This window comes from Piliocolobus tephrosceles, chromosome 2 (genome assembly GCF_002776525.5).
Source record: "Piliocolobus tephrosceles isolate RC106 chromosome 2, ASM277652v3, whole genome shotgun sequence".
Lineage (NCBI taxonomy): Eukaryota > Metazoa > Chordata > Mammalia > Primates > Cercopithecidae > Piliocolobus > Piliocolobus tephrosceles.
In genome coordinates, this window is record NC_045435.1 from 183958321 (window position 1) to 183979952 (window position 21632).

General features: G+C 45.5%; 1 protein-coding gene across 2 annotated transcripts in view; it reads left to right on the top strand.

The window, feature by feature from the left end:
• Positions 1-428: 428 nt before the first annotated feature.
• Positions 429-21632, top strand: part of LPP (LIM domain containing preferred translocation partner in lipoma) — a 751777-nt gene continuing 730573 nt past the window's right edge. The window contains exon 1 of one of the 2 annotated variants that reach the window (XM_026455659.2): positions 429-1441. The gene's annotated coding sequence lies outside the window, so the exon portion shown is untranslated. Of the gene's footprint in view, positions 1442-1516; positions 1668-21632 lie in introns of those variants that run through there. The other variant, XM_026455658.2, reaches the window with a different exon arrangement.

Here is a 21632-nt window from a genome sequence, read left to right on the forward strand (position 1 = left end):
TTGGGCGAGTAACGTTCCTTAAGTTTTTGCCTGAAGTGTAAAGCGGGGGGACTACGCTTTGTCCTATCTAACTCACCTGAAGATGCAATAGCCGGGTGAGAGACTGCTTTCATTATATGCTAACGTGAGGGATTATTTTAGCTATTAATAGGAGAGAAGTAGAAGGAAAGGAAGTCTCAGGGCATGGAGTGCTTTCCAGGCAATGGCTGCTGCACGTCATAATCCCCTAACACAGTGAGTGGTGGTGCTCATCGTCGTTCACCCTTACAGATGTCAGAGGGGAAAAAAAAATCCAACTCAAACTTTCCAATAACAGGCTTGTCTGTATTCAAACCAGTTCATCCCGTTCGCAGACTTTTTTGAAGCTATAAGCACAGAGCAAGCTTTCTGGGCGGGGCTCAGAAGTAAACGTTCAACTCCAGGGATTCATATATTTGAGCACAGGACAGAGGAAGTTGCCCTGGAGCAACTGATTGTCATTGATATTCAAGGCTCACTGTCAACCAGGACCTTCCAGGAACTGGCTCTGGGCCAAGAGCAGTAGAAATCACTGGGTGGTCCGCGCAGCCTGCGGACATCTAACCTGCTTCAAGGCTCAGGGCTAAAAGGAAGCCAGGGCCCTTCCTGGAGGCGGCAACCGAAGTGGGAGGCAGAGCGCCTGGGCCTGCTCCTCGATCTGTTGAGTGACGACCCTGTACAAGTCATTTCTCTTCCGAGAGCTTCAGTTTCCTCACGTGCCAAGCGGACGGGTTGGAAGTTGGTCTTTGCCAGCTCTGACACCTTGTAAGTTTCGAGTCTTGCTGGGAATCCAGGGCGGGGCTCACGAGGAAAATCTTGGAAGGGGATTTCATGGCTGGCTCTCTTCCACTCAAGCTCAGTGCCTTAATTTGACGCCTTAATAGTAGACGCAGGCTTTTCCATTTTCCAGGAGCCCCCTGACGCGGCCGCTTCCTCCTACGTCTCCTTCCTCTTCCTCTAGCAGGGGTAAAGTCTCCACATCTCCCTCTTTCCCTTCCTCCTTTGCAAGCTCCCTGCATTCCCGCGTCTCCTCCTCTTCCTCTCAGGAAATGCAATGCCCTCAGTGCGCCCACCTTTTGGCAAAGCCACTGCCGGCTGCGGGTTTCCCCTCCCCCGCCAGGCGAGCTCTGCGCGGCGGCTCCGCGGGCACACGCCTTCCCATACCTTACATGGACAAATGCGTGCAGGCAAAGTCAGGAATTCAGGCCCCTGACGTCAGCCTCCAGCGCTCAGGGCACCGCACGGGAGACCAAGGGGAGGGGGTGGGGACGGTGGGGAGGAAGGAGGGGGAAAGGCACCAACCAGCAGCCGCTCCAGCCCTGCCGAAGTTTCACTTTTTGTCTGTGGGTTCGTTCCCGGGTCCCGCGCGAGCTTTCCCGGGATAAGTAGCTTTAGCGATCGGGGGACAGCCGGGCGCTGCAAGGTAAGGGCTGGCTGCACGGCCCGGGGCGCGGGGCGCGGGGCGCGGGGCGCTGGGCGCGGGCGGCACGCTCGAGGAGGCCTGTGTGGGGCGCGGGGCCGGGCCTGTCCGGGGCTGGGGACAATGGGAGGGGGAGTGCCCGGGCACCTCCTCCTCTGTCTCTGCCTCCGCCTCCAGCCGCCGCCGCCGCTGCCGCCGCCGCCGCTGCCCCGGCTGCCTCCTCCCTGAGGTATTGTTGCAAATCCTTCCTTCCCCTCACCCTCCGCCCGCGGGCGCCTCGGGAACCCCCAGCCCTCCCCCGGCGCGAGCGCCTCCGGGGTGGCAGGAGCGCGGGGCACGCGCCCTGCTCTGGCCTGGCCCGCTGTGCGGAAGTGCCAGCCGCGGCCCAATCAGTGGGTGCACGCCATGGGGGAGGGGGACCCAGAGTTTTTCCGAAAGCGTCGACCCCAGGCTAGGCGGGGTTGGAGCCTTGCGCGCCCCCTGCCCGGACTTTTCTGGGCGCCCAGGGGGCGGGGCCACGCCCATCCCGCTTAGAGCTTTCGCGGAATCACAGTTGTCACAGCGGAAAGGGCCTAGACCCAGTCCTCCAAGTCCTCCCATTTTACAGTTGGGGCAGCTGAGGCCCAGAGAGAAGGAGGGTCGCCCGGAAGTTATTTACTGGAGGCCAAACCGTAATTCAAATAGTTGACTCCGGACTTCAGTTCCCTTCTCTAAGCGTTTCTCTAGCACCCTGTGTGTGGCAGACACTGCTGGGTGTGTTGGACGTTGCCCTCCAGGAACTCAGTTGAACCTAGGAGTCAAACCTGGCCTAGGGTAGAAAGTGCTAAGTGCTGGAGGAAAGGCAAGGACAAAGTTTAAGGAAGTTGCAGGGAAGGAGTTTGATTTTCTGGTCCCTGGGACGGCCCTTTGGAGAGTCCTGCACTTAATGGGGCTTTTGAAGGATGAGGAGTTTCCTGAAGCCAGCTAGCGGCTTGGAGGAAGACAGCTCTTCCAGGGGACTGTGGGCCAGAGAAGACTAAGTAGTGTGGGAAATGGAGATGAAAGTATAAATATTCTTTAGTTGGAGGCAAGGAGTTGGGGATGGGGGAGGTTGAGACATGAGATGAGCTAATCAGTGGAATTGTGCCCGGGTGCTTGCACGGGGCAGAGCCTTTGGAACCTCAGAGTCCTAGGAGAACTGAAAAATCTCTCCCGCTTCCCTTCCCTTAGAAGGGATCCACTGCTTTTCCTCCCCCAACACAAAACAATCAGCGAGAACTCAGGGGCTTCTCTGGGGCTTTAACTAGTAGGAAACTCACTTGCCTGTGTTTTCAGTCCCCTTTCTGTTTCTATTCCTTCCCCTTTTTCTAAATGTCTTGCCTTTCCTGTAAAATTCACTCTCACTAAGGTGTTAATGACTTACTGGCTTACCTTTCCCTGCACGTGTGCATTTTAAGAAAGCCTAAAGTGAAGAAAGGGAAAGTGTGGATAGGCACCTTTAGAAATCATCCAATTCCCTCTCCCATCCTCCCCAGGCCTCAACTCTTGTAGACAGAAGAATAGGTAAAGGTCCACAAAGGTGAGTGCTAGACCCACCGTCTAGGGTCAATAATGGTAGACAGTGGGGGGCTAGGACACCCAATAGGGTTTTCTCTACTGCGTCACCAGTTTTTCTGCTTGCACAGTTCCTGCCAGCACCAGGGGGCAGTTAAAGGAAAAAGTGTGTGGGCCAGGCACTGTGGCTCATGCCTGTAATCGCAAGCACTTTGGGAGGCCGAGGCGGGCGGATTGCCTGAGGTCAGGAGTTCGAAACCAGCTGGGGCAACATGGCAAAACCCTATCTCTACTAAAAATACAAAAAATTAGCTGGGCTTGGTAGCGGGCACCTGTAGTCCCAGCTACTCGGGAGGCTGAGGCAGGAGAATCGCTTGAACCCGGGAGGCGGAGGTTGCAGTGAGCCGAGATCACACCACTGCACTCCCGTTTAGGCGGCAGACAGAGACTCCCTCTCAAAAAAAAAAAAAAAAAAGACTATGTATTTTTGCATTTAATTACTGCAATGCAGCCCCCAACCCCAAACCTTTATAGTCTAGAATGTACGCTCCAGATGGGATTACCTAATCTGAGTGGTAGGGATAAAAGCCTGGGGCCTTAAGGTCAGGCAGTCCCCCCAGAGGCCGGCTCTCTGTAAGTAGCATGAGCCTAGAGTTTGTTTTGAGTGTACGCAGAGGGAGGAGAAGTTGAGCTGATGAGCTGATTGTTATGGCCCGGACTTGAGTAGGATCCTTCTTGGAGTGACACATTCTGGTGAAGACAGTTCCAGGAAATGATGGAGGGGAGAGGAAACTTAGTTATAAAGTGCCTTAAAATGACAGGCTAAGGAGTTTGGATATATCTTAAAGTCATCATTGAGGGTTTTGAGCATGCTGAGACATGATTTAGAGGGGAGGTACTGGCATTGGGAAGCCTCCTGCTGCCCAATTCCAATGAAAGAGGTAATAATTTGGCCTAAGAATATTATTGGCTGGGCACGATGGCTCACGCCTGTAATCCCAGCACTTTGGGAGGCTCGAGGCGGGCAGATCACCTGAGGTCAGGAGTTCAAGACCAGGCTGGCCAACATCATGAAACCCCGTCTCTACTAAAAATACAAAAATTAGCCGGGTGTGGTGGCATGTGCCTATAGTACCAGCTGCTTGGGAGACTGAAGCAGGAGAATCGCTTGAACCTGGGAGGAGGAGGTTGCAGTGGGCCGAGATTGCGCCTTGTACTCCAGCCTGGGTGACAGAGTAAGACTCCATTTCCCCGCCGTGGGCGCCCCGCCAAGAAAAATAATATTGTCAATTGGTCCTTGTTCATTTACTTGACATAGGTTACTGGATCCCTATTATATGCCATTGGCAAATACGAAAATTTTATAGCAGGTTCCTATATTTTATTGAGACAAATAAGTTGTATTGAATCAATTCTAAAACACACTTTGTTCACATTTTAATATCACTGAAATGTTGTCTTATCACAATGTGCCATAGTTGTGCAGTTGTTGTTCATTCTAAGTTGATAATGGCACATCTTATAGTCAATGGCTTCAATTTGATAAAATTGTTCATCATGTCCTTTATGATTGTACAGTGCTTTGCACTTTATAAAACACTTTCCAATCAGATATTCCACTTGAATCTCAAAGGTCCCCTGAGAATGAGGCCTGGTGCTGCTGTCACCTTTATTTTAACCGTTGCCCAAGGTCATATAGCTAATTAGAGATGTACTCAAAATTACAACCCAGAACTTTTGCTTCTTGGTGATGACATGTGACTTCACCCTGCTGTGGAGCTAGTCTGGGTTAATTGGGAATGGGGCAAGAGTTAGATGGGATTTGATTTCAGAACTATGCTGAAGATGCTGGAATGATGGGGATTTTGTACACGGGCAGAGTGTAACTCATGAGAACTGGGTAGCCCCCTTAGCCCAGAGGTTTGCTACATTAAACAGAAAAAAGACAGGGAGATAGAAAATGGCAGGTAACAGGGTAAAACCCGGGGTTGGAGCCTGCTTACGGTGAACCAGAAACTGGCTAGGCCCTGGGCGTACAAAGATGAGGTGTACATGGTCCCTGGCTTTGAGGAGCACACAAGTGTGTGGTGTGTGTGAGGGCGAGGGAGGAAGGTGGAGTGGGGCATGTCCGTGTATTAAGTGCTTTTACAGGGTAAGTTTTGGCTGCTCTTCACCGAGAAGGCTCACTCTCAGGGAAGCCATTGTAGAGAGCGGGGTGTCTCAGCTGAACCTCTGGGAAGGAGTAGGAGTTAGCCAGGTAGAAGGACAGGTGAAAGAAGGACCTATTAGCAAGATAGTAGCAGATGCAGAAGCCGGGAGAAGCTGTTTCATTCTCCAGGCTATGTTTTGAATGGCCAGGCATGACGAGGACCGTGGAAAAGGGAGAAAGAAGAGGGCCTTTACTTTTTCGTAAGTAAGGTTTAAATTAATCTCGATAGGGGCTGTTAAGTGGTTCTGTAGAGATTCACAGGAGGTTAAGGCTGGACAGGGTCTCTAGAGTCATCTCTGTGGGAGTAGTTATTTGAATGGTAATGCAGGAGGCATAGTACCACTTTTAGGCTGAGTGAACCTGGAACTTTGACCCTGGGCCGCAATTAGAGGCTCCAAGCTGAGTATGTTCATTGGTGGGTGGGACTTTTCCTGGAATCTGGCTTTGGAGGGCTGTGCTTTGCTAGAAGAAACTTGGTAGAGGTGAGGAAGGGGAAGATATCATCGTGTTGCTGCATGCAGGAAGCTAGTAGCTGGGTGAAAATCTGTTGGCTTGAGGGAGTGTATGAGGCGGAGAACCTGAGGGCAAGGGGAAGGGTGGAAGGATTTCAAGTGTGTTGTGGAAGTCTGATGTAGGCTGCCTGGAGGCTTGGAGAAAAAGGCGGGTGCATTCTAGATGTTGGTCACATCAGTGAGATTGGTAGGTGGATAGTAGCTGTAGGTAGCTGTAGGGATTAATGTTTGGAAGCAGGTAAACCACAGAGTTGAGGTTAGAAAATGTTTACTTTCCTATCATTCTTTTTAAATAGTAATATAATTTTGAAATATTTTTCAATGCTTGCCACCTGTTTTGTAATTATCATATTGATTCATTAAAGTAGGCTTTTTGATGACCCGTCTCGTTTTGCAGATGAGAAAATGAATTTGGTGAAATCAGGTTACACAACTCCCAGGAGACATTCAAACTTCTGCCTGATTTCATAGCCTCTTCACCACTCTTTTCTATGCCCACGTGCATGAAAAGCTCAAATTGACATTGCTTGTCTGTTTTCTTCCCTGGAATTTAATTCAGCCCACATTCATGGAGGCCTAGTGGGGTCACAATTGAGGATTCACGTGGACAAACGGGCTTCTCAGTCCCACAGTGGTGCTGTCCTGGCCCCTTTTTCTCTCTTACGATGCTATCTTGGGTGTTGTCTCTCCCCAGACCTAACTGGAAAGGACTAAGCCTCTCTAGCAAATCATCTGCCTCTCTCAATAGAGCTCCTCTCCCCAGTCCCTTGTGATAAGGATGTGATTTATCCTTGTAGAGAGGCGGTTGGGGTAATAAGGTAACAGAGTGGGGAGGTGATGAAGTCTTGAACTCAGTCATTGCCTTTGGTCTTACGGCTCCTGTAGCAGTGCTATATGTTCTCTGGTGCTGAACCATACAACTTCTGCGTCCTCTAGCAAAGCTTTCTGGCTCAAGGCTCTGAGGGATCACCTGCAATCCTTCCTGTCACCTACCTGAGTCAGGTGGGTCATCTACATTTTTGGCCACTCACAGATAAAGGCATTAATAATCTCTTTATCGTGTTGTGAGAGGAGACAGACACCAGGATGTTCAGTAGCTGCTTGCTGAGTGAACAATGTTTATGGACACAAATAAGCATGCATCGCCACTTCGTCTTACATATTTGCGTGTCTGCCTCCTCTCCACTTTAAAATAAGCTGCTTGAGGATTGCAATGATGTCTGCTTGTTGATGGCTGTATTCCCAGTGCCCAGAAGAGTGCCTGACACATGGTAGGCACTCCAGAAATACTTGCTTGATGAAGAGAGGGAGTAAAATAGTTCACTGCAGCTACAGGATAGCAATCATGGGAGAGCAGGACTGTTTTTACTGCCCCAGCACCTGGAGCCTGTTGTTGCTGGCACAGGTGGCATGGGGCAGTCCCTGCCAGCAGAGTGAAGACTGGGGGACTGGGAGTGTAGAGTTGAGGGTTGTGAGATGAATTATGCTAAGGGTAATTGCAGCTGCAACTGCTCTTTCACTTTTCCCTCACACAGACAGGTGATCTTGAACATTCCTCTGTTTTGTTTTGTTTTGAGACAGAGTATTTTTTGTTTGTTTGTTTGTTTTGAGACGGAGTCTCACTTTGTCGCCCGGGCTGAAGTGCAGTGGCGCAATCTCGGCTCACTGCAACCTCCACCCACTGCGTTCAAGCGATTCTCCTGCCTCAGCCTCCTGAGTAGCTGGGATTACAGGTGCCCACCACCACGCCCGACTAATTTTTTGTATTTTTAATAGAGATGGGGTTTCACCATGTTGGCCAGCCTGGTCTTGAACTCCTGACCTCGTGGTTCACCTGCCTCTGCCTCCCAAAGTGCTGGGATTACAGGAATGAGCCACCACATTCAGCCTTGAGATGGAGTTTTATTCTTGTTGCCCAGGCTGGAGTGCAATGGCATGATCTCGGCTCACTACAACCTCCGCCTCCCAGGTTCCAGTGATTCTCCTGCCTCAGCCTCCCAAGTAGCTGGGATTACAGATGCCTGCTGCCACGCCTGGCTAATTTGTGTATTTTTGTGGAGACAGAGTTTCACCATGTTGGCCAGGCTGGTCTCGAACTCCTGACCTCAGGTGATCCTCTGGCCTTGGCCTCCCAAAGTGCTGGGATTACAGGAGTGAGCCACTGTGCCTGGCCCTCTGTTTTCTTGATCCATGCCTTTTCTTATGCTGTTTTATCTACCTGGAGTTTCCAGCCTCTCTGTCTCTGCCTGTTGTAAACCTGTGATTCTAGGATCAATATCAAAATCTACCTTGTGCCATGAAGCAATTTCCAGACTCCTTAACCCTTCCAAGTCACACATATCTGTGATCAGATACAACTCAATTTCATGTATTAAGTTCGGTACTTGTGTACAAAGCGATTACTGTATGCCAGGCAGAAATGCTAGATACTGGTTACAAAGAAAACTGAGATAGGCTCTGCCTTCCAGAGTCTTTATTCTATCATAGGAAAGAAACTGAAAGAGAAGATGCTAAGGCCCTAATATAGTAATGAGCAAAGGGCTAATGGGAACATGGAGAAAGGAGTGACCAGTCTTTTAGAAGAACTGGCGAATGCCTGTGGAAAAGAAGACATTTGGTTGGGTTTTGAGAAGTGAATAGGAGTTTACATGGTGGACAGGAGTGGAAGAGCTTTCTAGCCATAGGGCCCTTGGTGTATGTGCCCAGGCCTGAGGCCTAAAGGTGTTTGAGGAATATAAATGTATGTTTGGAGATCACTGTGAGAGATGGGGCTGGCTAGGGAGGGTTAGTTAATACAGGGCTGATGGACCAAGCTAAGGATGATGGCAGAGGTGGGAGGGAGCAGGAAGGCTTTTATTATTATTATTTTGAGCAAAGGAGGACCTTGTTGGATCTGTATTTCAAAGAGCTCTGGTGGCAGAGTGAGGGCAGGTCAAGACCAGAGGCAGAGTCCCAACTTAGAAAGCTGCTGAAGTGTTCCAGGACAGGAGGAATGGGCCTGTATCAGGTCAGCAGAGTAGCGAGGGAAAAATGGATTCCAGAAACTGTTTGCTGCTAGAATAATATTAGGTAGCTTAATTCCACCTTTTGTCCTTCTACTGGTTTGACAGCTTATCAGCCTTGGCTGGGGAAAAAAATATTTTTAATGTACACCAAAGTTTGTAGTCAACAGGAGAAGCAGCAAGCTGCCAGCTAAGCATGGACTGGGGTCTTCTTGGTCAGAATGAGCTGATCCCTTGTCATGCAGATGAGGAAACTGAGGCCCCAGAAAAGGGACAGACTTGTTCAGTCACACCCTTGTCAGCTGACGTGGAGTTGGGTCACAGCCTTTACTTCCAGGCCAGCCCTGTTTCCAGGTATTTTTCCTTCTCGTTTTCTGCTGTACCTCACACGTTCCTTCCCCACTCGACCCTCCACCAGGGGTTTCTCTGCTTTGGAGAATTTTAGGAGAGGATGTTACTTGGAGATTATCAGATCTTAGGCTTGAAACTTGTGCTTCATACTTAGAAAGTAATCAGATTAAGATGGTTCAGTTTGCATGTGTGTGGTCTGGGGATTTATTTGTGTGACTGCCATGGATGGCTGCCATGGATGTCACTGCCATTTATGTGACTGCCATGGATGCTGGTTTGTGAGAACCAAGCTGTGCCTCCATTGCTAACATCAAGGTTCATTGCTTTTGACAGCTCCCTGCCCCGCTCTCTACCGTTCTCCATTAATATTTACTTATTTTTGCTTGCCTAAGGTTTTTAGGCAATAGTCTTAGATCCATTACAAGGTAGATCCTCTTGTGTTTGCCTTCCCTATTAAACCTGCCCATCACAATGTATCTCACAGAAACCGTGAGTATTTCATAGCCTTCATAGCACTTTTAATATAGCAAATGCATTTTATAATGTTTTTATTACTTTGTTCCCAATTATAATGCAAGAGACAAGTTGGCTAGATCAGTCTTATCTTGCAGATAGTGATCAAGAGTTCAACGGTGATAAAACTTTCCTAACTGGGGCGCAGGGCCTTAAGTGGCAGAGTGAGTATCAAACCCCCCTCTCCAAAACTCCTGTCTTGTTCCTTAACTTTTGCAAATGAGCATAGTTGATATGAACATCCCTGCAAGCCCTTTACACAGCTGAGAAGTAGTTGTTATTATTCACTAGTACTAATTAGTAGCATTAGCTGACTATATTCGAGGCTTTGCCTTCCAAAAATCAGATTTGGGACCGGGGAGTTCAAGGATCTGGGCTTCACCATACTGGATCATTTTGGCAATACCAGTGATTTGTGGTGTAGGGAAAACAAAGATCTGTGTTTGGGCTAACCACAAGCCCTGTGATCTTGAACAAGTTCTGGAACATCCCTCAGCCTAAATGACCTTTCAGTGGAGATCCTGTGATACATCACAATGCATTTGTGAGAATCAGAGGCATTTCTGTGACGGCGCTTTGTCAGCGGTAATGCAGTCTGTACATGTGGCCGATTCTGGGCGCCCAGCGGGGCATCTGGCACACAGTGATGACACCTTACTCCACTTATGGGGCTCAAGGGATTCAGACCCAGACAACTCATAGTTCAAGTCCTCGCTGTGCTGTTTAATACAGGGTGCTCCCTGGGTGGTCACAGGCACTATTTGGTTTCTCCATGTATGCATTTTTAGATCACTTCTTAATGAGGTCACCATGGTTGAGTATAGTGTGCCCCCAAAAGTGGGATGAGTGCCACAGACATTCACGGGCATTTCCAGATTGTGCAAAGAGGTGATTTGTCACCAGTGGATGGCTGTGCAGTGTCCCTTCTTCTACTGCCACCATCGCACCTGCTGTTGGGTTTTGTTTGCACTGTTTGTATCTGTTACCTGGGGAGGGTCTGCTTCTGCTGTGGTAATTGCCTGGGTTGTGGCTTTGCATCATAGCTGGAGATCCCTCTGTAGTTCAAACTGAAAGCTGGTGTTGAAGGCGAAACCAGGTCTTCTTCAGAAACTTGTGTGGGAACTTTTCATGGGCTAGATAAGCGTAAGGATCAGAGCAGGTCAGGGTCACTGACCTTAAAGGAGGATGCTTTGACCTGCCTCCAGCACGCACCCTTCCTGCTAAAGCCATTGTTAGTGTCCCTTAATTACTCAGGCCACCATCCAGCAGCACAACTGTCAACTTGCAGAGGACTTCAGTGGTATCAATAGTGTTCCTTTTTACTCTCATAGGTGTCCTGATTTGGAGGATACATTATATGGTCACCCTACTTATAGATGAATATTGAGTGAGGTAGTGTAAATAACGTGCATGAGGCCAGGTGGAAGGGAAGGACTCAACAAACATCCACTCTTTTCGTTAGGGGAGGTGCTAGGTGCTCACGAAATGTCTGCTGAGTGGCCAGGCTTGGTGGCTCACACCTGTAATCCCAGCACTTTGGGAGGCTGAGGTGGATGGATCACTTGAGGTCAGGAGTTCGAGACCAGCCTGGTCAACCTGATGAAACCTCATCTCTACTAAATATACAAAAAAAAAAAAAAAAAAAAAATTTAGCCAGGTGTGGTGGTGGGTGCCTGTAATCCCAGCTACTCGAGAGACTGAGGCAGGAAAATCACTTGAACCCGGGAGGCAGAGGAATTTAAGTCTGTTTGGGGTATGTCAAGATAGTAAGCACTTACTGTTTACGAGGGTTGATGAAAACATGTTAATGTATATCTATAATATAAGAGAGTGCCATGGGAGAGGCATGTGTGAAGGACTGACGGACTTGTGAATTGCTGGAGCTTGTTGGAAGTGCTGAGTCTTCAGTTAGACATCGAAGAATGGGAAGGCTTAGACCAGGATGCAGCAGGCAGCTGAATTGCTCTGGCTACTGAGAGTTAAGAAATAAGATTCATTCTTTGTTCATGTGTGTACTTTAGCTGGGCTCCTGAATCTATTATTTTCCATCCAGTGACCCATCTTGATAATTATCTCTAGCTGTAACTGTGGAAGCCTAATGCTCTACTAAACTCTGTGCCAAGAGGTCACAGTGGAAATTCATTTCCATTATGCAGAGTCATCCGTACTTGTACTTCCTAGTGAATTTCCACTGAAGATGGTTCTTGTTTAGTTCAAGGAAGAAAATAACTTGGTTGGCACCTGGAGCTTCTGTCTTGTTTGGTATGAAAACGAATCATTTTCAGGAAGTGCAATAAAGAGTTGCCACCCACAGGGCTGGGTGTGCCCTGACTCATGGGAAAGGCAAGCTCTGCCGTGGCCAGGCAGGTAAGTGACACCTTTTCTTAGAATGAGGTGAAAGATAGGTCAGTATTGCTGTAAGTGGTCACTGTCACCCTGGAAATCTCTCTTCTTGGTCATAGTTTAATAGCTTTACTTGGAGAATATCTAGGGTTCCAATTGTGACAGCTGAACAGGATCCTAAAAATAACATTCTTTCCATAAATTTGACACATTTGTGTATTCATTTGACATCATGTGTCAGGTGCATCTGTGGAAGCATTAGTGATATGTTACTTGGGTTTTGACGATGGAAACATGAATGCAGTGTGGTCTCTGCTTCCAGGAGGTCACATAAATAATCAAGACGGTACGTAGAAGTATATGCAAAAAAATATCTGAAGGGGCTAGGTACAGTAGCTCACATTGTAATCCCGGTACTCTGGGAGGCTGAGGCAGGAGGATCACTTGAGGCCTGGAGTTCAAGACCATCCTGGGCAATATAGCAAGATCCCATCTCTAAAAAAATAAAAATAAAAACATTAGCCTGTGTGGTGGTGTATGCCTATAATCCTAGCAACTCAGGAGGCTGAGGCAGGAGGATCCCCTGAGCTCCAGAGTTTGAGGCTGCAGTGAGCTGTGATCATACCACTGCACTCCAGCTGGGGTTACAGAGTGAGACTCTGTCTGTCAGGAAAAAAAAAAAAAAAAAGTCTGATGGCTCTAATTGGATGGTAACTCCCTAGGGACCTGGGGAAACTCAGATAAAGAGATTGTCATTTGATTGGGCATTGAAGGGTAAGTGGGAATTTGTTTGGTGGGGTAGAGGATATTTAAGTGGGAGAAATAACATGAATAGAGACATGGAGGTGAGAAAGTGCATGCTGCCTTGAAAAATCAGTCATGAAGGTAGACTGCATAGTAGAGAGGCTATGGAGATGGGTTAGGGTCTACATTGAGAGAAACCTTGATTGCTGTACCGAGAAGCTGAGACTGCATTCTGAAAGGAGCATCAAGTAGATCAATGAGATGAGTGCATCTGTGCCTTAAGAAAATGATCAGCTGTAGTGTGCTAGATGGATTGAAGGCGAAGGTGCTAGAGACAGCAGGAGCTGTCTGAGCTGCTACAACAGCCCAGGGAAATGATAAAGCAAAACTGAATTAGGGTTGAGGCAGTCGATATGAGAGATGACTCATAGATAGAATAGAAGTCACCCAGTCTTCTCATTTTGCAGAAGGGGAGACTCAGCCCCTAAGAAAATGACACGTGCAAAATTCACAGCCCTGGTCCCAGCATAACACTGAGGTGATCTCATCCTCTGCCCAGCGTCTTAGACGGGTGACAGAACATAGGGCTTTTGAGAGAACTGCTTGTCAAGATCGCCACCCTTTTTTTTATCTTATAAGGATTCCATGACATCTCTTGATTCTGAATGAGATGAGATTGGCTCTTTTTGGAGTTATTGAATCTCTAATCGCTGGAGATATTCAAGCAGTGACTAACTGGACTGCTACCGTGAAAGTTCAGGCATTGGTTGAAAACTCCTCTACAAGGTCTTTAAGACCTATCAACCCTGATTTTTTTCTTCTTCTCTTCTTCTTCTCCTCCTTCTCCTTCTCCTTCTTCTTCTTGTTGTCGTTAAATTTAATTCCTGGGAAAAGAGACTTAGAACAATCTTACTGGGGAATGCTTTATCCATTTGGCTCCTCAGGATTATTTTAGACAAAAGGCAGAGAGAATTAAAAATGGATGATTGAGCTCTAAGAATGGTGGCCTGTACTTCATTCAGAGCAGTGATGGAATAACCATTTTGTTGCCAATAAATTAACGCTTACTCATCTGGGAGATGTTGGTAGGCTGACCCAGCTTGCAGGATCCTGATCAAAATGGAATTCATCCACATAGCATAATACTTTTCTTGCTGTTGCCATTTCTTATAGGGCTTTACAGATAGCCATGTGTTTCCCTACAAATTACAGGTAAATCATACCAGTAGTCCTGTGGATGGTTATTATTATTGTCCAAGTTTAATCAGGAGCTTGAGCCTGGGAAAGGTTAAATGATTTGCCCAGAACCCAAGCAAGTTAAACATTGAACCAGGACTTAAGTTTTCTATTATTGCAATGCCAAATTCTTCCTGTTCCCTGCCTGTGCAGATCTCTGAGTCAGGCTCTAGCTTTTGTTCATATTCATATCCACAGCATCTGCTGCAAATCCTGAGATGCTATAAACAATCTAATAAATGTTTATTGAATGAACATATGAATGAATGGAGGAATGAATAATATATTTGAAGTAATAAATGATGACTTGAGTTTTAAGAATAGCTTAAGAAATTAGAAAACAAAAAAACACCACCACCTAATTGGGTACCTTCTTGGCACTATGACTTTTCCTTCTAGTGGTTACAATTTTTGCACCTTGCATTATGTGGTTATCGCTGAGGGATGTAGTAGAAACTACATGGATGGTTTGGAGAGTTAGAAGGTTTGGATTTAAATTATAGCTCTGCTAATTGTTAGCCATATAATCGTGTACTGGTTACTTAGCCTCTCTGAACCTCCAGTTCCTCATCTGTAAAAGAGTTTAATAGTATCTTTTACATAACATGATTGCGGAAGGAGTTCTATGGTCAGTGTAGTAAAGTCTCAAAGCCTGCCATGTTGGCTGAGCGCGGTAGCTCATGCCTGTATTCCCAGCACTTTGGGAGGCCGAGGCAGGCAGATCACCTGAGGTCAGGAGCTTGAGACCAACCTGGCCAACAAAGCAAAATGCCGTCTCTACTTGTCTCTACTAAAAATACAAAAATTAGCTGGGCATGGTGGCACATGCCTTTAGTCCCAGCTGCTTGGGAGGCTGAGGCAGTAGAATCGCTTGAGCCCAGGAGGCAGATGTTGCAGTGAGCTGAGATTGTGCCACCGCTGTACTCTAGCCTGGGCAATGGAGCGAGACTCCACCACCACACACACACACACACACAAAGAGGCCTGCCATGCAGTGCAACTGCAAAATGTTATCTTTGTGTGTGTGTGTTTTTTAGGATTCTCTGTCAACCCATTAGCTAATAAGACACCCACTGTGTTTTTCTTTTTATTTCTCCAAATTATGACCTATGGTAGACCCCATGTTTGCTGACTGGCTAAATAATTTTTAAGTTCTTTCAGAGAAGAATTATAGGCACAAAATTCCCAACTATTTCTATTACTTTTCAGATCAGTTGCCAGTCAGCCTTCAGAAAGACTACTGACTTGCACTTTCATTAGCAATATGTGAATCTACTTGTTTCTCTGTGCACTTACCAGGATTTAATTTTATAACTTGCATTTGTCTTTGCTAAATTAATATGTAAGAAATATCTTATTATTGTTTTAATTTACATTTCTGTAATTACTAAAAAAATTTCCCAAGTAGTGGTTTGTTGTTTGTGCTTCTTTTTATATGGATTGTCAGATGACAATATTTAAAAATAGTCTGGGCTGAAGATGCTTGATATAAAAGGGCTAAAAATGTTTAATGTTTTGAGTTGCTTACATTTATTTATTTATGCATTCATTCATTCTCTCAGCCTTTATTAAGCTACCTACCCTGTGCCAGGCACTGTTCTAGGTGCTGCACATACTATGAAGAAAAAAATAAATGAGTAAAGACAGTGACGTCCAACCTCTTCATTTAACATGTGTGATAGTTGAGGTCTGGAAAAGTGAGGTTAATTACCTAGGACCATACAGCTTGTTTAGTAGCAGAGCCAACCATTTATTTGAACAGTAATGATTTTAAATGTTTTGTGTCTGTAGCCTTTTAAACCATGGAGACATCCTGGAAATTTCAGTATTGTGATGTTAATACCAGCTATAAATTGCATCTATGTTGAAAAATCAGAGTCCCGATTTTTGGTTTAGAAAATATGGTCACCTGGTTCTTCAGTTATAATTCCTTCCTAGACCTCTCTAATGCTTAAGTCTAAATTCATTCTTAAATGAATAAACTTAATATTAAAATAGAATCAGGAAATAAATCCCAACCCAAGCATTTCAGACCAATTGTGAACCTCTTTTGACATGTTTTTGGTAAATGAGAAGAACTGATGACATATTTCCCTATCAAATAAAATAGACAATTTAGACTTAATAAGGCAGTTATCTTCAGGTAATAAAAATTCAACTAACTTGCCATAACTATCTTGTTTAAAGTCAATTAAGAGCCTCATATTTCTCACTCACTGGGTAAAATTTAATAGAACTTCAGTTAAGCATTTATTGCTTATTTAATTCAAAATTAAGTTAATCACCACAGTTGGTAACAACCACTGAGTATTTAATTAACATTCAGCAAACTATCTTATTAAGTCTAAATTAGATACAGACAGGTCTTGTTTATTCCCCTCAGTTTGCAAACGCCACTTCCCCCACCTCCCATCCCAAGGGGGCTTTGGTTGTCCTACAGTTTTCCTCTTTTGATTCATCATTTTTATTTTCTTCTAGTTAAGACTTCACTTGGGTGAAAGAGGAGAAGAGGCAGCAGTCCATCATGTTATAGAAAGTTTGGGCTCTTAGTATAACTGAGAAACTTTTTCAGTCTTTTTTCTTCAATCCCATTCTATTACATTTCATTTTTCAAAAGGTATTGAGCACATTCTCTGTGTGAGGCTTCTTTTAAACACTAAGGAAGCCATAAAAGAGGTCATTCTGACATATTTGGTTTTATTTTCTCATCCTGGAAATGAGAGGATTGGGTTTAATCTAGCCGTGTAACACATATTATTGGCTTGCAGTGTGCAAGGCACTTAGCCGAGTGTCGTGGATACACGTTGATTCAGACAAGGCCCCTGCTCTCAAGGAGGACACAGTCCAGCGTGAAAACTGCAAAGTTCTGCTGTAGGAGCACGAAGCTCCTTTAGAATGCTGTGATTCTGTAAGACAGCGTTTCCAAAGTGTTAAGGCTGTTCTATTAAGAAAAGGGTCCTGTAGCCAAGTAAGTTTGGAAAAGTCCAAGTTAAACAAAATTAAGGAAATTTCAGTATTGCGTATCTTTACCATGGGATTTTTGGAGTCTTTAGTAAATGAATGTACACTCTGACCCCCCAGAAGGTTTGTTTCCCAAAGTTATTTGATCATAGAACCCCTGCACCCCCCTACTACCCTTTTTACTGGAGCATTTCTTGGGCTCAGTGATGTAATATGCTTTGGGGAAAGGTGCTGTGGGCTGTGAACCCTGGCCACCAGCCTCCCACAGCCCAGAAGGGGTACTCAGACTTTCACCTGTAACTATGACACAGGGTCAGAATTCTACTTTGTCTGAAAGTTGTGCACGTAAAGGGGGCAATTTTAGACATAGAGTCCTTTAACTGGAGTGGAGGGTATGTAACCAGAACAGCCTTGCCTCATGGAGGAGTGCTGGGTCTTGTGGGAGATAGAGTGTGGAGGTAGAAAGGCATGGAGGGTGGCCAGGGAGTCACGGAGAATAGAGTAACTGAAATTCTGACGTGGCTGATTTGGTGGAGATTCCCTAACACATTGATATAATGTAGACCAATATTCAGTATAGCCTGAATCTGGAGAAGTGAGAAGCAATGACTTTTTTTGGTGCAGAACTTTCTGTCTTTGGCTGTGTTCCAGCTGCGTGACTGCCCATCTGCAGGTGATTGTTGACTCAGGTCTGTAAGATATTCTCATTCTCATGCTTTGTTTGGGGCAGAGCCTCTGCCTTGCGAATTACTCTTATGAGAGGGAGCCTCAGCTTCTTTTTTTTTTTTTTTTGAGACAGAGTCTCGCTCTGTTGCCCAGGCTGGAATGCAGTGGTGTGATCTTGACTCACTGCAACCTCCGCCTCCCAGGTTCAAGCAATTCCACTGCCTCAGCCTCCTGAGTAGCTGGGATTACAGGCGTGCCCCACCATGCCTGGCTCATGTTTTTGTGTTTTTAGTAGAAATGGGGTTTCACTACATTGGCCAGGCTGGTCTCGAACTTCCAACCTTGTGATCTGCCTGCCTCGGTCTCCCAAAGTGCTGGAATTACAGATGTGAGCCACCGCGCCCGCCCGAGGGAGTCTCAGCTTCTTCATGAACAGCATCATTCTAGCCAGTCTAGTTTCCGTTTACCTTGTCATCTACCACTTCCTCCACCTTACCTTCCCCCCAGCTTCTCTTATTCTGGTGAATCACCTGTGTCTTCATTTTTCATTCTTATTCATCTGAATCATCTTTTTCCTATAAGGCAAGGTACCCTTTTATATTCTTCCTGGAAAGACATCTACTTCATTTAAAATAATGCTACTGATTTTCTTCTCTCTGGTAGCAACCAGCAGATGGAACATGCTAGATGAGGTGCAGGATAATCTACGAATCTGGTCCGCCATATCATGGGAGATTTCACCTAACAGTGAATTCTTTCAGAGCCTCTCAGCAATATCTGCCTTGTTTTTCATATCTATATAGAAAGGAACACTGACAAAGAACTGGAAAGAGCTGGGTTGTATTTCTCATTCCATTTTGGGCTTGAATTTTTCTGAGTCTGAGTCTCAGTTTATCTGTGTATGAAATGTTAGGGTTATGCTATGTGCACTCTCAGGGCCTTTTAACTAGACAATGTTTAATTTTAATGTTGACTAAGTCAACACAAGCTGCAGTCAACCTGGATTGCTTGATCCTACATGTATTTTTGAGCCTGGCAATATGAGGAAACACTTGCAGTGAGCATAGCTTCATGCCCACACACAGTAGGCATGCCATGAATATTGGTTCTCTTCCATCCTGACTCCTTCTGGATTCATTTTCTTTTTATTGCCTGTTGCTTTTTAGTCACCCAAGCTTATCTCTTTCTTTCAATGCTGTAAATCTTCCTTTCTCATTCTCCATCTGGATAGCTTCCTCTCTCCTCACCTTCTTCCCTCTGGCTACGCCTAGGGATGCTGTCCACTCTGAAACCTCCCAAAGACAAGTGATTGCAATGGAGGCACAGATTGCAGGGTGGTGGTCCTGGCCAGCTACAAACCTTTGCAAGAGACTGGCACCATTTCTTTATGGAATCGTATTGTTGTTCGGTGAGTGAGACCAAGTTTGTCCTCAAGGATCCCATAATGGAGGTGAGATGCTTTCTTTTTGACACTTAGTGGAAATAACAGTCCATGAGGTATATTATAAATTGGAAAGGAGGGGTTTTTGCTTTCTAGGATTGGGCAATGCACTACTAGCTTCTCAGCATGGATTCTTGAGTATCTAGGAAAACCAGTCATGTGGAAAGCTTCAGCTTATTTTTCAGGCCTTGAAAAGACAGCCGGCATGTTTCATTTCACTCTCTACCCAAACTGACACTTCAGGGATGAAAACGTCAGCAGACAGCCAGCAAGTGGCTGACTAGAGGGCATGATGTGGGCTGGTGGTGCAACTCTTAAAGGATGATATGCCAGAGAGAGCAGAGCACAGTTAGGACAAGACCAAGGATGTCGTTCCGATGTGGAGAGGCCTTTGGTAACCTCGGCGAGGTTTGGTTCTGCTCCAGTAGAGATTTTCAGAAGCTAAGAATTCATCCTGAGAGTCCTTTTTGCTTCCTCTTCTTTTGTATTAAACATACTACTCACCTTTCAGCCTTTGCCTTTAGTCCTTTGGCTATTCCTAGTTAGATAGGCCTAATTCCGGAAGCATTTGGAAAGCTCTGCTCTAAGTATGTAGTGCTTAAGGGCCAGAGCTCTGGAGCTACACTGCCTGGATTTGCATTCTGGCCCAGCCAAAAATACCTCAACTTGTTGCTCAGTATTTTTAGGCCTCTGTTGTCTCATCCATAAAATAATAATAAGAAAATCACTCATCTCATTGCTGTGAGTATTAAATGAGTTAATACATATAAAGCCTTTAGAACACAGCCTGACACTTGATAAGTGCCCATTGAATATTAGCCACTGTTATTATGTGTTACCTTTATTAAGTCATAATACGGTGATTTGGAAAAGATAATAGAGGTTATCTAAATGATTTTTTTTTGTAATTGTTGTCTTTTTCAATAAACTTTTAATTTTGGAGTAATTTTAGGTTTATAGAAAAGTAAAAATTGTACAGGAAATTTCCATGTATACTACTCACCCACTTGTCCTCATTTTTGATGTCTTACATTACTATGGAACATTTGTCAAAACTAAGAAACTGACATTGGTACATTACTGTGAACTAAACTCCAAACTATTTATATTTCACCAGCTTTTCCATTACTTTCCTCTTTCTATTCCAAGATCGAGTCCAGGATACCCAGTTTACAATCATTTAAAAACTTTCATCTTCTTTAACATTTATTTACTTATTTTTTTTAAGACAAGGTCTTGCTGTGTCCCCTAGGCTGGAGTCCTCTCCTGGTGTGATCATAGCTCACTGCAGCTTTGACCTTCTGGGTTCAAGCAGTCCTCCCACCTTAGCCTCTGGGGTAGCTGGGACAACAGGTGCACGCCACCACACTCAGCTACGTTTTTGTATTTTTGTAGAGACAGGGTCTCACTGTGTTGCCCAGGCTGGTTTCAAACCCCTGGGCTCAAGCCATTCTCCTGCCTCAGCCTTTCAAACTGCTGGGATTACAGGTGTGAGCCACCACGCCTGGCCCATATTCCTTAATATTTAGAGAAGGATTCCTTATAGAAAAGCCTATTACAGGCCAGGCACAGTGGCTCACGCCTGTAATCCCAGCACTTTGGGAGGCCGAGGCAGGCAGATCACCTGAGGTCAGTAGTTCGAGACCAGCCTGGCTAACATGGAGAAACCCCGTCTCTATTTAAACAAATATAAAAACTAGCTGGGCGTGGTGGCTCACGCCTGTAGTCCCAGCTACTCAGTAGGCTGAGGAAGGAAAATCACTTGAACCTGGAAGGCAGAGGTTGCAGTGAACTGAAGATTGTGTCGTTGCACTCCAGCCTGGGCAACAGAGTGACTCTGTCTCAAAAAAAAAAGAAAGAAAGAAAGAAAGAAAAGCCTATGACAACCTATCATGTTGTAATCGTGTAGTCTCGAGCAGCTGTGGATGAAGTCCAGTGGGATGGGACTCACCTTTTTTTCTTTCCCCTGATTTCTCACCCTGAAGGGCTCCGGCAAAGCAGGGCTTAAAAGTCACTGCATTGAGTCTCCTTGTTCTTAGGGGAAGAGACTGAGGCCCCCAAAAGGGAAGTGACAATGCTGGGAGAAGCTGGAAGCCCAGAGAAGGTCAGAAAAGGATCTTGGAGATGCCTTGATTCTGTCCCTGTGGAATAAATGAGTGAGCAACCACTGGGGACTCCCAAATATCTGGGTTTGAATCCAGGCTCCTCCACCTTTCCCCTCATTTTTCCTTATCTGTAAAGGGAGTTCAGCGATCAGTAATGTCTCACAGGACTTAACCCTCACAAAATACCACAGTTTTACCTTGTGAAAGTTAAGCGAACCATTGTGCCCACTTTTAGCACAGCCTGGAACATAGTAGGTTCTCAATCAATGTTTGGAAAAAGAAGCCTTGAAAATTAAGAAATTATCCCCTTAGAGCTTATTTCAAGAAGACTGGGACAAGTTGATGCAAAACAAAGAAGAGTTATTCATGAGGAAATCTGTGACACTCAGGCATGGAACAGTGTTTGAGTATCTGATAAGCAGGATATACTGTCTGTTTTTATTCTTGGAGGCTTTTATCATACAATACTACATTATGTTACAGTCTGACTTTCACACAAATTGGATCCCGAAACTTCTTACAGGAATTAAAAATACAAACTCGTGGGCAGTATGTGTTTTATAAATTACAGAAAACAG